General features: G+C 43.4%; 1 non-coding gene and 1 pseudogene across 1 annotated transcript; one reads left to right on the top strand and one right to left on the bottom strand.

The window, feature by feature from the left end:
- Window positions 1-444: 444 nt before the first annotated feature.
- Window positions 445-516, bottom strand: trnaq-cug (transfer RNA glutamine (anticodon CUG)). The gene has a single exon. It is a non-coding gene; the product is annotated as a tRNA-Gln (tRNA).
- A 238-nt stretch (window positions 517-754) lies between these two features.
- LOC139384441 (ras-related protein Rab-11A-like) lies at window positions 755-6,295 on the top strand (annotated as a pseudogene).
- Window positions 6,296-16,016: the final 9,721 nt, after the last annotated feature.

The following is a 16,016-nucleotide window of genomic DNA, read 5'->3' as shown; positions in this document are numbered from 1 at the left end:
TGTTGACTCCAATGCTTTCCACAGTTGTGTCATGTTATCTGGATGTCCCTCTTGGGTGGTGGACCATTCTTGATTGAAATTGTCTGGATGTCCTTTGGGTGGTAGACACGGGAAACTGTTGAGTGTAAAAAAAAACAGCTGCGTTGCAGTTCTTGACACACTCAAACTGGTGCGACTGGCATCTACTACCATACCATGTTGAAAAGCACTGAAACACATTCCATGTCTCGAGGCTTAAAAATCCTTATTTAACCTGTCTTCTCCTGGTGACATCAGAAAGGAGTTCATAGCTTTGAACTGGATTTACCTGGTTAGTCATGGAATGAGCAGGTATTCGTGATGTTTTATACACGTAGTGTATTTTGATCGGCTTTCTTATGGCACCTCCCATCAGAAAATGTCTTCTCTCGTGGATCTGCTCCGTTTCTAAGAGAATAAAAACTTAGGTTCTACCGAGATTTGAACTCGGATCGCAGGATTCAGAGTCCTGAGTGCTAACCATTACACCATAGAACCCCGTGCTCCAACTGTATTCCTATTATTTTTATAACTGTTATCTATGTAATAAGAATACCACTGCACTGTAGTGGTTATTTTCTGTGGCGGACTACTACTTCACTGGTGCATTTTTATTTGAAGTGTCTGCAATTCATTTCGTAGCAATGAATATCGGCCGTTGGTTTGCTTTTTTGTTGCTCCCCCTCCCATAGCTAGCCAACGTCACAACAAAATCCCGGAAGTGTCAGTCTGAAAACAGACCCGTCGCCGTTAGCTAGCTGAGTGTTTCAAAATCTATTTGCTAAATCGTCGCATTTTAAACAGTTTATACAAACGAAATACTCCTATTTATCTTTTATAAAATGGGAACCAGAGATGATGAATACGATTATCTGTTTAAAGGTAACATTACAGCATGATCCTTGATATCAAAGCTAGCTAGGTAGCTAACGTTAGCTAGGCAGCTGTTTAGCTAACGTTAACAGTGAAACCTTTTAATTTGTGTCTGTGAAGTATGATATAGGTGTGTGAATAGCTCTGATACATTATTTGTTTTATAAACTAAAACTACATATTGATGATAAATTATAAACATAAATTGTGAAGCAGTTGGATTGCAACGTTAGGTACCCAAACGCCTAACGTTAATAGGTTAGCAGCTGTTTCTAAACAATGCTGACTTTTGTATGATTAAGTGAGGTCGGGGTGTTTCCCGAGATAGCTAGATTGCTAGATTAGCTAGCCAGCTGGTTATCTTAGCTACATGCAACGAACATTGGTTATTATCTAGCTACATTCATCCGTAGATAAATAATGTGATGTTATAATCTCCCTTTCCTGTTTTTTTTTCTGTGCTGTTGAATCTAAATTTTTACATATGTCATGTGTTGTGGCTATCTGTTTTGTTGTTTTCTATTTCAAGTTGGTTTAACATAAAAAGCGCGTGAGACTAAGAATTAACGTTAGCTACACACCACTGTGGATGCTTGCCAGTGTCACTGCACAAGTGAATGGTGGTGGTCAGATATTTTATGTGATGGCATCTTGTAGCTAGCTACACGTGATGTAACTATGTCATATCCCCATGTAATTGCTACACATTGACCTTCTGGCAGGGCCTGATTAATGCAGGAGCTTACATGGGTTGAAGCCCTGGGGGGCCAAAACCGTAGGGGCCCTTGAGGCAGAGAAAAATTGAAGTGTGTGTGTAATCCAACCCTGACCTTTGGGGTCAATAAAGATTTTTATTGCATTGAATCCATCAGACATTAATTTTGTGTTCCAGTGGTTCTGATAGGAGACTCGGGTGTGGGCAAGAGCAACCTGCTCTCTCGTTTCACCCGGAATGAGTTTAACCTGGAAAGTAAGAGCACCATTGGAGTGGAGTTTGCCACCCGCAGTATCCAGGTGGATGGGAAAACGGTGAAGGCTCAGATCTGGGACACGGCAGGACAGGAGCGCTACCGGGCTATCACCTCGGCGTGAGTATGCTGTAGGGTAAAGTTGCCCCTGGATGCTGATCTGGGGTCAGTTTATCATTTTTCCCACTAATGGTTAACGTTAGGATTGGGGAAGGTAAAGCTGATCCAGAGTTTACAATAGGAGGATTTGGCGCTGGACAAGAGACCGGGAAGAATTTTATTTATTGAACCTTTGAGAAATTTACCAGTCATCTATATGTAATATATTCCATTTAGCAGACTCCACTTACAGTCATGTAATATATTCCATTTAGCAGACTCCACTTACAGTCATGTAATATATTCCATTTACATTTTACTTATGGGTGGTTCTGGGAATCGAACCCACGACCCTGGCATTGCCATGCTCTACCAACGGAGCTACAAAGGACCGTCTGCATTGGGTGCGTAAGCCATTAGGCCGTCCACCAATGCAGCCAGCGTCATCAATAAACGAGGGATGTTGGTCAAATGAGCCTCATTTACATGGCCTTTAAAACAGACTATAACTAATTACATAAGACTATTCCTTGTGTTTCGATGTGTCGCATATGTAAAACTTCATAGCCTATTGTTTTATTGGTTTTTACTTTCCTAAAACAATAATTGTCCATTTCACAGTTCAGCTGTCTGAGATTTGAGCACTGAATGCACCAGGCCGTTGCACCAGGCCGTTGCATTAGGCCGTTGCATTAGGCCGTTGCATGCATCAGGGCATTGCATTAGGCCATCAGGGCATTGCATTAGGGCATTGCATCAGGGCATTGCATCAGGGCATTGCATCAGGGCATTGCATCAGGGCATTGCATCAGGGCATTGCATCAGGGCATTGCATTAGGGCATTGCATCAGGGCATTGCATCAGGGCATTGCATCAGGGCATTGCATCAGGGCATTGCATTAGGCCATCAGGGCATTGCATTAGGGCATTGCATCAGGGCATTGCATCAGGGCATTGCATTAGGGCATTGCATTAGGGCATTGCATCGGGGCATTGCATTGGGGCATTGCATCAGGGCATTGCATCAGGGCATTGCAGCAGGGCATTGCATCAGGGCATTGCATTAGGGCATTGCATCGGGGCATTACATCAGGGCATTGCATTAGGCCATCAGGGCGTTGCATGCTGTCTATTTACCACCACAATCTGATACTGGCACTAAGACCACACTCAACCAGCTGTATAAAGCCATAATCTAGAGGTGGTGATTTAAATGAAGGAAAACTGAAATCAATTTGAACCATTTCTACCATCATGTGACCTGTGCAGCTGGAGGTGAAGAATCTCCACAGGACCTTCAGGAAGTATTCACACCCCTTGACTTCTTCCACATGTTGTTGTGTTACAGCCTGAATTTAAAATGGATGGTTTATAAGCGTGGAAATCGACCCTGCTGCACGAGCATGCTTTCACACAGTCGATAGCGCGCCGGACCTCGGGCTCGAGACCTGCTCCCTGCTGTTTCATTACATTACAGGAACGCGCTCACCGGCCAAGCACACGCACTGTCGTGGATGCAAGGTCCAATCACTTCTGACACCAATGTTATGAAACAGCAAGGAGCAGGTCTCGAACCCTCGACTTTCGAGCCCGAGGTCCAGCGCGCTATCAACTGTGCCGCAAAAGCATGCTCGTGCAGCAGGGTCGGTTTCCGACACTGGGTTTATAATATATATATATATATATATAAAAAACATGTTTTAATAAAGATTCGCATTTTATTGTTAGATTATAGGAGTAACTCTGGTAGGCCTAAAACATTCTTGCGCACCTCAAGTTCAACTGTCGGGAGTTAGTTGGAGCGCCTGTGTTCACCAGCTTCATATCATAGGTTCTGCAGTATAGTAGGCTAGTAGGCTAATAACAGTTGGTTTACAGAAAATGAGTTAGCCTGTGGTCTTATGAAGTTAGCCTACGGTCCTATGAAATTAGCCGGTGGTCTTATGAAGTTAGCCTAACTAAAACCATAGGCTAACTTCATAAAACCTGTAATCCCACTGAGACTCATTACTGTATCCTGTAATCCCACTGAGACTCATTACTGTATCATGTAATCCCATTGAAACTCATTACTGTATCCTGTAATCCCACTGAGACTCATTACTGTATCATGTAATCCCACTAAAACTCATTACCGTATCCTGTAATCCCACTGAGACTCATTACCGTATCCTGTAATCCCACTGAGACTCATTACTGTATCATGTAATCCCATTGAAACTCATTACTGTATCCTGTAATCCCACTGAGACTCATTACTGTATCATGTAATCCCACTAAAACTCATTACCGTATCCTGTAATCCCACTGAGACTCATTACCGTATCCTGTAATCCCACTGAGACTCATTACCGTATCCTGTAATCCCACTGAGACTCATTACCGTATCCTGTAATCCCACTCATTACCGTATCATGTAATCCCACTGAGACTCATTACCGTATCCTGTAATCCCACTGAGACTCATTACCGTATCCTGTAATCCCACTGAGACTCATTACCGTATCCTGTAATCCCACTGAGACTCATTACCGTATCCTGTACTCCTGTCTGTCCTGTGATTAATGTATGTTTGGTGCTGTCGTGGAAGCAGGGAGGATATTTCAGTGTCAGTATGAACACAGTCGGGGACGTAAGGTATCGAGCGTCTCAGAGCAGGAGAGAGTTTAGCCTTTTGGATCATAATGAAGGGGATTTCATGGACAAACTGCTTCCTGGAGAAATGGAGAGGGAGGATAGAAGGTGTTTTACGTCAGAACTCTGAATAGAGTAGACCTAATCCCCAACGGTCGTCTTTCCAAGCTCATTGTGCCCTGTTGTTAAAAGGGCTATAATGGTACGCTGGCTTTTATTGATAAAATTGACCTCTTTGTCCACTGTTGATGATGTCATGGTGCAGGTACTACAGAGGCGCGGTGGGGGCCCTGCTGGTCTATGACATCGCCAAGCACCTGACCTATGAAAATGTGGAACGGTGGCTGAAAGAGCTGAGAGACCATGCAGACACCAACATCGTCATCATGCTGGTTGGCAACAAGAGTGACCTGCGTCACCTCCGGGCCGTGCCCACCGACGAGGCTCGGGCCTTTGCAGGTTAGAGATGCCTCGTCGTTTCTCAACAAGTCTCAGACACTGAAAAAGCTACATACATTTCTGGTTTTTGTTGTTGATGCTGGTTTCATTGATGATGCTGCAGTCTCACAAAAAATGTATGTTTTAATGTCACTTTTTATGCTTGCATTCATTCCTGTGGAATGTTTCAGAACGGGTACAGTCTCTAACTTATTTTCTGACGTTGTTTGTTTCCCTTCAGAGAAAAACGGTTTGTCTTTCCTTGAGACGTCAGCCCTGGATTCCACCAACGTTGAAACGGCTTTCCAGACCATTCTGACAGTGTGTGTGTGTGTGTGTGTGTGTGTGTGTGTGTGTGTGTGTGTGTGTGTGTGTGTGTGTGTGTGTGTGTGTGTGTGTGTGTGTGTGTGTGTGTGTGTGTGTGTGTGTGTGTGTGTGTGTGTGTGTGTGTGTGTGTGTGTGTGTGTGTGTGTGTGTGTGGTCACACCTGTTGATGTGATCTGCTATCTTGGCAAGACAGACTGGATATGACCTAATCATCTCTCCCTCTCTTCTCTCCTCCATCAGAAATCTATCGAATCGTCTCTCAGAAGCAGATGTCAGAGCGTCAGGAGAGTGACATGTCTCCTAGCAACAATGTGGTCAACATCCAGGTGCAGCCCACTGAGAACAAACCAAAGATGCAGTGCTGTCAGAACATCTAGCCCCGCTCATGTTACCACTACACCTCTACCCCCTTATATACCCTGTACCCCCACCTCTACCCCCTCATATACCCTGTACCCCCACCTCTACTCCCTTATATACCCTGTACCCCCACCTCTACCCCCTTATATACCCTGTACCCCCACCTCCACCCCCTCATATGCCCTGTACCCCCACCTCTACCCCCTAACCCCTCATATACCCTGTACCCCACCTCTAACCCCTCATATACCCTGTACCCCCACCTCTACCCCCTAACCCCTCATATACCCTGTACCCCCACCTCTACCCCCTAACCCCTCATATACCCTGTACCCCACCTCTACCCCTCATATACACCCATCTTGTTTTAGCTCGCCCGGTGCCCCGGGTGGAGATTCCACTTTAGAACCAATTAAATGGTCTCTCAGATGTGTGAGTTTGACCCACCCTGCTCTCAGGGTGAGGTTAACCAGATGCACTCACTTACGCAGTCTCATAGGAGTAGTCCCCTCCTCCATTCTCTCCTCTCTCTCCCCACTCCCTCTCTCCTCCTCTCCCTCCCTCCTCCACAACCTCTCCTCTCCCCACTCCCTCCCTCTCTCCTACACTCCCTCTTCCTCCCTCTCCCTCCCTCCCTCCCTCTCTCCTCCCCTCCCTCCCTCCGTCCCTCCTCCTCTCCTCCCTCCCTCCCTCTCTCCTCCCCCCCTCCCTCTCTCCTCCCCTCCCTCCCTCTCTCCTCCCCTCCCTCCCTCTCTCCTCCCCTCCCTCCCTCCTCCCCTCCCTCCCTCCCTCCCTCCTCAACTCCCTCTTCCTCCCTCTCTCCTCCTTTCCCTCCCTCCCTCCTCCTCTCCCTCCCTACTGATCATGATCTGAGAAGCCTAGTCAGTGTCTGGAGTCGTGTTCCCCAGCGGAGCCTTTTCAGACAGGAAGTCATTTATATTTCTCACTTAGATGTAATACTGTTGATGCGCTGACATGTCTTACACAGAAATGTCTTAATATATTCATCTGATTTTTTTTATCTTCTTCATTTTCTTCAATTTCCATTTTGTGTGTTCCTCAATTATTATTTTTTACCTGTGTTTTTGTTAAATGTTTTTTTTTGTTGTCTTCAAATATTGTATAATATTTCCTACTAATGTGTATGTATTTAAAGCACACTGAGAATGCTCTGATGTGTATCTGTCTATGACCCCCCCCCCCCCCCCCTCCTCCCATCAGTTAGCCTCGCTCCCTCCCTCTCTCTTCAGTATAATGTCATGTTTGACAACGGTAGGTTTCTCCAAACATGTGGATGTATTTAAGCACAGTGTACTAGATAGAATGTATGCTCCCTTGGTCCCTGTCGATAGGTGGAGTTTGACAACGGATTTGATTGCTGTAAATAGCTTAAGTGAAGACTTGTGGCATTAGATCTGTTTGCGGATGGCTTCAACCATGCCAATGGACAGACAGGGCAGGCATCAAAGTACCTAACACGTAGAGGAACAACAGCTTTGTTAAAAAAAAACACTTTTTATACGTGTCCCAAATGGAACCCCATATATAGTGCACTACATGTGACCAGGGCCCATAAGGGTTCCATTTGGGACACAGGATTCGTCACTTTGTTTACAGTCAGTCTGTGGCAGGTTGGCTTAGCATGTGATGATGATGATGGTGATGGCGATGATGTCACTTCATGGCACCGCTTTGCTGCCTCGCATGTTTTTTTTATCTTGGTTTAAAAGATGACTCAGTTATCAGAACTCTCTGACTGAGTTATCAGAACTCTCTGACTGAGTTATCAGAACTCTCTGACTGAGTTATCAGAACTCTCTGACTGAGTTATCAGAACTCTCTGACTGAGTTATCAGAACTCTCTGACTGAGTTATCAGAACTCTCTGACTGAGTTATCAGTACTCTCTGACTGAGTTATCAGTACTCTCTGACTGAGTTATCAGAACTCTCTGACTGAGTTATCAGTACTCTCTGACTGAGTTATCAGTACTCTCTGACTGAGTTATCCTAACTCTCTGACTGAGTTATCAGAACTCTCTGACTGAGTTATCAGAACTCTCTGACTGAGTTATCAGAACTCTCTGACTGAGTTATCAGAACTCTCTGACTGAGTTATCAGTACTCTCTGACTGAGTTATCAGTACTCTCTGACTGAGTTATCAGAACTCTCTGACTGAGTTATCAGTACTCTCTGACTGAGTTATCAGTACTCTCTGACTGAGTTATCAGTACTCTCTGACTGAGTTATCGTAACTCTCTGACTGAGTTATCAGTACTCTCTGACTGAGTTATCCTAACTCTCTGACTGAATGTGTAACACTACCATTGCCCAGAACATGCAGTTGGCTAGACGGTGACCGTGGTGAAATAATATAGAAGTTTATCCATTCAACATTTCTGAACTCTCTTGGATAAATTGAGCGTACGTAGTTACAGGCGTCTTTAAGAACACAGTCGGAGATGTCTGTAACAGGAAGTGACTAGCATTATAGTCAGTCAGGGAGGTCATTCCATTTCAATTCAGAAAATAAACCATCATTCCAATTGCACATTTTCCTCATTGGGGAAAAAACATGGGAGAGAATAGTGTATTTCTGTTTAACGTTGTGAATGGACTGGAATTGAAAGAGCATTAGTCAGTCAAATGACACATTAAGTTCTTATTTTCAACGTGTTCAAACTACAGAATAATGATGCCCGCCGCTGTAGTGTTCTGGCCAAACCAACTTTAAAACAAGTCAAATGACACATTAAGTTCTTATTTTCAACGTGTTCAAACTACAGAATAATGATGCCCGCCGCTGTAGTGTTCTGGCCAAACCAACTTTAAAACAAGTCAAATGACACATTAAGTTCTTATTTTCAACGTGTTCAAACTACAGAATAATGATGCCCGCCGCTGTAGTGTTCTGGCCAAACCAACTTTAAATCAATCAAGTCTAATTGTATTGGTCACATACACATGTAGAGGAGATGTTATTGCGGTTGTAGTGACATGCTTGTGCAACAGTGCAATAATATCGAACGATACACACAATTTTAAAAGTAAAAGAATGGAATTAAGGAATATACAAGTATTAGGATGAGCAACGTCAGAGTGGCATTGACTAAAATACAGTAGAATAGAATACAGTATATACATATGAGATGAGTAAAAGCATAAAATATGTAAACAACATTAAACATTATAAAATATGTAAACAACATATAGACTAACCAACACATTCTAGGTATTTCTCTTCAAGTAGTAACTTCTCTTGAATATGCATGTATACATCTAGTGTAAATGTGATGCTATACTATATTCTATGCAGCCCACAGTCAGATACCAGAGAATATTGATTGACTTATTTTATTTGACGAAATCTCAAACTGTGAAAAGAATAAATAATATGAAATGAATTGCTGACAAGGTGACGATTCAATAGGAATCATGGTGGTCATCTAGTCTTGTACTGCTGGTCTAGGAATCATGGTGGTCATCTAGTCTAGTACTGCTGGTCTAGGAATCATGGTGGTCATCTAGTCTTGTACTGCTGGTCTAGGAATCATGGTGGTCATCTAGTCTTGTACTGCTGGTCTAGGAATCATGGTGGTCATCTAGTCTTGTACTGCTGGTCTAGGAATCATGGTGGTCATCTAGTCTTGTACTGCTGGTCTAGGAATCATGGTGGTCATCTAGTCTTGTACTGCTGGTCTAGGGAATCATGGTGGTCATCTAGTCTTGTACTGCTGGTCTAGGAATCATGGTGGTCATCTAGTCTTGTACTGCTGGTCTAGGAATCATGGTGGTCATCTAGTCTTGTACTGCTGGTCTAGGAATCATGGTGGTCATCTAGTCTTGTACTGCTGGTCTAGGAATCATGGTGGTCATCTAGTCTTGTACTGCTGGTCTAGGGAATCATGGTGGTCATCTAGTCTTGTACTGCTGGTCTAGGAATCATGGTGGTCATCTAGTCTTGTACTGCTGGTCTAGGAATCATGGTGGTCATCTAGTCTTGTACTGCTGGTCTAGGAATCATGGTGGTCATCTAGTCTTGTACTGCTGGTCTAGGAATCATGGTGGTCATCTAGTCTTGTACTGCTGGTCTAGGAATCATGGTGGTCATCTAGTCTTGTACTGCTGGTCTAGGAATCATGGTGGTCATCTAGTCTTGTACTGCTGGTCTAGGAATCATGGTGGTCATCTAGTCTTGTACTGCTGGTCTAGGAATCATGGTGGTCATCTAGTCTTGTACTGCTGGTCTCCTTATGACACGTGTTCATAATCAGAATGTCTATCAGTTTGCATTCATGTCAAGAAGCATCTGTTAGTAAAACATCATTTTTAAAAAATACATAGATTGGATCTTTGTACCAAATGTCGCCCTATTCCCTATTAGTTCACTACCGTTGACCAGGCCCATAGGGCTTTTGTGAAAAGTAGTGCACTACATAGGGAATAGGGCTCTGGTCTATAGTAGTACCACTATATAGGGAATAGGGCTCTGGTCTATAGTAGTACCACTATATAGGGAATAGGGCTCTGGTCTAAAGTTGTGCACTAGATAGGGAATAGGAAGACACATCCATATACTGGGTCACATTATTTAGGTTAGCTGCTGTTCACTCTCAGTGCCTCCCTCTACCACTCATTAAAATCCAATAACTCTACTAACCACCTCTACACCCATCTAACATAGAACGTTCCTACTGGCCAACTAACCACCTCTACTCCCATCTACCATAGAACGTTCCTACTGGCCAACTAACCACCTCTACTCCCATCCACCATAGAACGTTCCTACTGGTCAACTAACCCCCTCTACACCCATCTAACATAGAACGTTCCTACTGGTCAACTAACCCCCTCTACACCCATCTAACATAGAACGTTCCTACTGGCCACCTCTACTCCCATCTACAATAGAACGTTCCTACTGGTCAACTAACCACCTCTACTCCCATCTACCATAGAACGTTCCTACTGTCCAACTAACCACCTCTACTCCCATCTACCATAGAACGTTCCTACTGGTCAACTAACCACCTCTACTCCCATCCACCATAGAACGTTCCTACTGGTCAACTAACCACCTCTACTCCCATCTACCATAGAACGTTCCTACTAACCACCTCTACTCCCATCCACCATAGAACGTTCCTACTAACCACCTCTACTCCCATCTACCATAGAACGTTCCTACTGGTCAACTAACCACCTCTACTCCCATCTACCATAGAACGTTCCTACTGGCCACCTCTACTCCCATCTACCATAGAACGTTCCTACTAACCACCTCTACTCCCATCTACCATAGAACGTTCCTACTGGCCAACTAACCACCTCTACTCCCATCCACCATAGAACGTTCCTACTAACCACCTCTACTCCCATCTACCATAGAACGTTCCTACTGGCCACCTAACCACCTCTACTCCCATCTACCATAGAACGTTCCTACTAACCACCTCTACTCCCACCTACCATAGAACGTTCCTACTGGTCAACTAACCACCTCTACTCCCATCTACCATAGAACGTTCCTACTGGTCAACTAACCACCTCTACTCCCATCTACCATAGAACGTTCCTACTGGCCACCTAACCACCTCTACTCCCATCTACCATAGAACGTTCCTACTAACCACCTCTACTCCCACCTACCATAGAACGTTCCTACTGGTCAACTAACCACCTCTACTCCCATCTACCATAGAACGTTCCTACTGGTCAACTAACCACCTCTACTCCCATCTACCATAGAACGTTCCTACTGGTCAACTAACCACCTCTACTCCCATCTACAATAGAACGTTCCTACTGGCCAACTAACCACCTCTACTCCCATCCACCATAGAACGTTCCTACTAACCACCTCTACTCCCACCTACCATAGAACGTTCCTACTGGTCAACTAACCACCTCTACTCCCATCTACCATAGAACGTTCCTACAGGTCAACTAACCACCTCTACTCCCATCTACCATAGAACGTTCCTACTAACCACCTCTACTCCCATCTACCATAGAACGTTCCTACTGGCCAACTAACCACCTCTACTCCCATCTACCATAGAACGTTCCTACTGGTCAACTAACCACCTCTACTCCCATCTACCATAGAACGTTCCTACTAACCACCTCTACTCCCATCTACCATAGAACGTTCCTACTAACCACCTCTACTCCCACCTACCATAGAACGTTCCTACTGGCCAACTAACCACCTCTACTCCCATCTACCATAGAACGTTCCTACTAACCACCTCTACTCCCACCTACCATAGAACGTTCCTACTAACCACCTCTACTCCCATCTACCATAGAACGTTCCTACTGGCCAACTAACCACCTCTACTCCCATCTACCATAGAACGTTCCTACTGGCCAACTAACCACCTCTACTCCCATCTACCATAGAACGTTCCTACTGGCCAACTAACCACCTCTACTCCCACCTACCATAGAATGTACCCTACTGGCCAACCACCCTCTATATAGCTCCAGCTATCACCAGACAGACCTGGATCAAATACTTCTAAATACTTGAGCTGATTCTGTTTGCCTTATTCAATGGGACCAACACAATAGTCCCAAAAGTGCAAACCCACCAAGCTAAATCACGCGCACCTCAAAATACTTGGAAATACTTTTAAAATTATTTCCCAGTCTTTTCTCAAATATGAAGTATTTAAAAGTATTTTTAGACACAGTTATGTACTTTTTTGGCCAGATCTGGTTTTGGCTCTTATCACGTTGTCCAGTGTTATCACAGTCCGTCACATTAAAGCCTGTTTACACCAAGCTGCCTCTTACTTCAACACAGTGCATGGCTTTCTACTTCATTCATATAGTCCCAACCAAAATGATTATTATGCCTTACTAGGTCGTAGCTAGGTCATTATTATTATTATTAGTAGTAGTAGTAGATATCTGTTCTGCTGAGGTCTGCTTGTTCCATATTAACGCATTCATATATATCCTCTCTCTCTATAAGCCACCTGCTTTAGGCAGAGGAACAGTGATGTGTGTAAACGTTGAGGCTCCCAGATCTGCCTCTAATGTAGTGATATTACTATAGCCTGGTCTCAGATCTGCCTCTAATGTAGTGATATTACTATAGCCTGGTCCCAGATCTGCCTCTAATGTAGTGATATTACTATAGCCTGGTCCCAGATCTGCCTCTAATGTAGTGATATTACTATAGCCTGGTCTCAGATCTGCCTCTAATGTAGTGATATTACTATATATAGCCTGGTCTCAGATCTGCCTCTAATGTAGTGATATTACTATAGCCTGGTCCCAGATCTGCCTCTAATGTAGTGATATTACTATAGCCTGGTCTCAGATCTGCCTCTAATGTAGTGATATTACTATAGCCTGGTCTCAGATCTGCCTCTAATGTAGTGATATTACTATAGCCTGGTCCCAGATCTGCCTCTAATGAAGTGATATTACTATAGCCTAGGTCTCAGGTCTGTTTTTGCCTAGTCCATTGTCAAGCCAAACCATGTTTTACATGACAGTTCCATACGGAGTTGGGAAGAGAGCACAAACAGACTGGCACCCAGGCTAATATTACTACCCCCAGAAATAGAACTAAAATGACATTCCTGGTGGCACTAATGTCACTACATATCCTGTGGGTAGGATGGGTAGGATGGGTGGGATGTTTACGTACAAAACCGATTCCAGGGTTGGGGTGAATTCCATTTAAATTCCAGTCAATTCTGGAAGTTCGAATTTCTCTTTTCAATGAAAACATTTTTTTGTGAATTGTTTACTTTTTACGAATTGAAATGGAATTTGACGCCGACCCTGGCGCGCGCGTCCGAGAGGCAGGAAACTGACGGGGTTGGCTTACAATCGTAGGATTATAGGACAACATGTAAACCATATTTAGTCTCTAAATGTTTATTGAAAAAAACATAAATCAGTTTACATCATCGTTGTAACGTTGCCAGGTAACCCATCTATTGTTCCACTGCTCCATCACTGATGTAGGACGGAGTTTCCTGCTAAGTCACGTTACTAATATTTCAGAGTTAGCCTGGTTAAACCAGACTCGAGTGCTGCGCTCACCATCTGAAACAGTGAAAATGTAGCTAAATCAGTTGTGATTCCAGGCTAATTCAGTGTGTTCTGTTGAACTACTACCGTAGCTGTACCTGTGTGTGATGGTGGTATTGTAACCATGGAAATATAGCGCTTGAGGCCCCGTGTGTGTGTGTGTGCGTGCGTGTGTATAGAAGCAAAGGTAGGTAGGTAGCTGTTGAGTGTGTGAGTCCCGTCTGACAGTACCAATGGCGTTATCTAACAGACGGTACTGTCAGCCTGTCAACACACAACTAGGGCACCATATTCCCTATCTAGTGCCCTACTGTTGACCAGGGCCCATAGGGATCTGGTGAAAAGTAGTGCACTATATAGGATACCATTTCGGACTAGCAGTCTATGGAAGTGTAGAGAAGTGATTGTTTTTTTTGTCCTCGTTTGAAAATTGATTTCAAGCCTTCTCATATACCTCCATTGTTTTTTTTTTTTGTTTTTTTAATGAACTGTGTTTTTTTGGTTCATGATTGTTGTTGAACTATAATGAAACGCTGTCACTATAACTGATTGTAATTCCATTGTAAAACATTTGAAAAGTCAAACGATGTAATTTCAATGCATTTGGAGGATTATGATTATGTGTGTGTGTGTGGGGGGGGAGGGGGACGGGGAGGGGGAAGGTGTAGTCAAAACGGACGGTTTTATGTTTTGTACAGATTGATCAATTGTATAATTGTGTTTTTGTTTAATCTTAAGTTATCAATTCATCTTAATAAAACGCACCGGTCATAAACATTTCAACTCTCTCAGTTGGTATTTACATACAAAGGCCGAATAACATTTCATTTGGTAACAAATTATCTGACAGTATTTTCTGTCAAGGAATACATGGCGAGCAGCACGGTTACACTGAAATTCCAATTCTCTTCAATGCTTTTCATTTAGGAAAATGTGAAATTGGAAAAAAAAAATAGCAGCGAGCAGCAATGAACGGGGTTCACAGGATGACAGAAAGGACACCAGATCGTTGGATAACAAAGCAGGCACTCTATAATGTAGGAACTACCTTCCTTTATGTGCCATCCAGTGAAAGCATTACCGTGGTTATCTCAATACCACAAGGGTGATGCAAGTGAAGTTTAGTCTAGTAATGTAGGTTGGTTATTTTGAATGAAGCAGGTAATCATTCTTAAAGCCCTTCCTTCATGTATTGAGTGTTATATATGCCGACTGCGCAAGCCACATAAAAAGGAAACAATATGTGATAATACAGAAATACTAATAAAGATATTTCATATGGTTTATCTTCATCATTTAAATCTGACATTCATTTGCATGAAACAAAGTCCACTTGATCAATAGGTATTCCTCTAGATCCTATGGTGCCACTGGTGCCAATAACATCTATAGTGTTGCCAATAACATCTATAGTGGTGCCAGTGACATCTGTAGTGGCGCCAATGACATCTATAGTGGTGCCACTGGTGCCAATGAGATCTATAGTGGTGCCAATGACATCTATAGTGGTGCCAATGAGATCTATAGTGGTGCCAATTACATCTATAGTGGTGCCAATGAGATCTATAGTGGTGCCAATTACATCTATAGTGGTGCCAATGACATCTATAGTGGTGCCAATGAGATCTATAGTGTTGCCAATGACATCTATAGTGGTGCCAATGAGATCTATAGTGGTGTCAATGAGATCTATAGTGGTGCCAATGACATCTATAGTGGTGCCAATTACATCTATAGTGGTGCCAATGAGATCTATAGTGGTGCCAATGAGATATATAGTGGTGCCAATGAGATCTATAGTGGTGCCAATGACATCTATAGTGGTGTCAATGAGATCTATAGTGGTGCCAATGACATCTATAGTGGTGCCAATGACATCTATAGTGGTGTCAATTAGATCTATAGTGGTGCCAATGATATCTATAGTGGTGTCAATGACATCTATAGTGGTGCCAATGAGATCTATAGTGGTGTCAATGACATCTATAGTGGTGTCAATGACATCTATAGTGGTGCCAATGACATCTATAGAGGTGCCAATGACATCTATAGTGGTGTCAATGACATCTATAGTGGTGCCAATGACATCTATAGTGGTGCCAATGAGATCTATAGTGGTGTCAATGACATCTATAGTGGTGCCAATGACATCTATAGTGGTGCCAATGAGATCTATAGTGGTGTCAATGACATCTATAGTGGTGCCAATGACATCTATAGTGGTGCCAATGACATCTATAGTGCC

The sequence above is a fragment of the Oncorhynchus clarkii genome, chromosome 26 (genome assembly GCF_045791955.1).
Source record: "Oncorhynchus clarkii lewisi isolate Uvic-CL-2024 chromosome 26, UVic_Ocla_1.0, whole genome shotgun sequence".
NCBI lineage: Eukaryota > Metazoa > Chordata > Actinopteri > Salmoniformes > Salmonidae > Oncorhynchus > Oncorhynchus clarkii.
Note: the sequence above shows the minus strand (reverse complement) of the source record. Positions and strands in the feature narration are given on the sequence as shown.